Source organism: Myotis brandtii, unplaced genomic scaffold (assembly GCF_000412655.1).
Source record: "Myotis brandtii unplaced genomic scaffold, ASM41265v1 scaffold274, whole genome shotgun sequence".
NCBI classification, from domain to species: Eukaryota; Metazoa; Chordata; class Mammalia; order Chiroptera; family Vespertilionidae; genus Myotis; species Myotis brandtii.
In genome coordinates, this window is record NW_005360425.1 from 3,757,087 (window position 1) to 3,758,923 (window position 1,837).

Sequence of the window (1,837 nt, forward strand, 5' to 3'; positions counted from 1 at the left end):
TCATGGAGGAGGCAAGGAGAAAGTCACTGTATTCCTTTCCTAGGATTGTCTTAATGAAGGGGGGAACTTAAAATAATAGAAACGTATTCTCTCACAGTTTTGGAGGCTAGACGTTTGAAATCAAGGTGTCAGCAGGGCCATGCTCCCTCTGAGGGCTGTAGGGGAGGATCCTTCCTTGCCTGCTCCTGGCTTCCGGTGGTTGCTAGCAATCCTTGGTGTTCCTTGGCTTGTAGCCGCATCACTCCAATCTCTGTCTCCATTGTCGCAAGGCCTTCATCCATGTGCGTGTTCCCAAGGCCTTCTTACGAGGACAGCAATCCTTAAATGTAGGGCCTACCCTAAGCCAGTATGACTCATCTTAACTTAAAATTCAATCTGCAAAGACCCTGTTTCCAAATGAGGCCACATTCTGAGATTCTATGTGGGTATGAATTTGGAGCCACACTGTTCAACCCACCGCAGTGAAACCAGTTTGAAAGGCCTGTCCCAGCGGTTGGTCTCTGTACTTCGTATACAAAACGCAGCTTTCCGTGCCACATTCTGAGATTCTATGTGGGTCTGAATTTGGAGCCACACTGTTCAACCCACCGCAGCGAAACCAGTTTGAAAGGCCTGTCCAGCTGTTGGTCTCTGTACTTCGTATACAAAACGCAGCTTTCCCAGCATCTCAGAAAATAGAGCAAGAACCCCGGAGTGTGCCTGGGATATTGCAACACAGTGATCCCTGCAGACCCGAAACTAAGAACATTCCTAGTGAGCTGACCATCATATTGCCCCTGGAGTAACATCACCATTTGGAAACATTCTCACACTCATTCTCTCATGTGATCTTCCCAACACTCCAGTGAGGTAGGCAGAGCAAGTAATATTAACTTCATAACACAGAGGGAGAAACTGAAATTCACAAAGATGAAATACCTTCCACGGGCCACCTTACTGCTGGGATTACAAGCAGAGCCTTCTCGTGCTCAGTGCCCGCTTACCATCATTCCTGTGCCTGCATAAGTCAAGGGAGAAGACACCACCAAATAGGAAAGTGTCACCAGGCACCGAGGGCTTCAAATGTCCAGGCTACTCATTAAAATCTCAGTACTGAATTCATTTAGACAACAGACACCAAAGAGATGAGGATTAATAAGATACAGCCTCTGTTCTCAAGAAGTTTCCAATCTGGTGAGAAAGACTGAAACACCTAAACAGGACCACAAGGTTCACTGCTATGCTCATTGTGACGGAAGACAGAAGAGGTAAAGGGGGAACAAAGGAGGAAGTGGTCAGGGCCACAAAGCAAAATATTTACTATAAAGAATAATATTCATACAATTAAAAATATGACTATGAACTCTCTTATTAGATGATGAATTGTTATCTATGTTAAATGTCCAGAATTTGATTATTATGTCATGGATATGTAAAGAAAGGTTCCAGGAGATCTTCTACTGGATAAAGGGTCCTGGTATCTACAACTTACTCTCAATTGATTAAGCAAATAATAATAGTGACAATATGAGTGTATGTGCATAAAAACACATACACATACATGTATATGACAAGGAGGGAAAGACAGAAGCAAATGTGGCAAAATGTTGAGAATCAGCGAAGCCAGGTGAAGGACATAAGGAAGGTATACTGTTATTGCAACTTGGCCACACATTTGAATTTTATTTTTCAAAATGAATAGCTAAAAAAGGTCAGGACTGAGTAACACAGGAACAAGTCACTTAAGGAATAAACAGACTGAAAATTATCGAATTAAGATGTGACTAAATATCCTTGCTACTCAGCGAGAAAGGAAGAAGGTTGAGAGAGCCCACAGGTGGCAATTACTGGGAGAAAT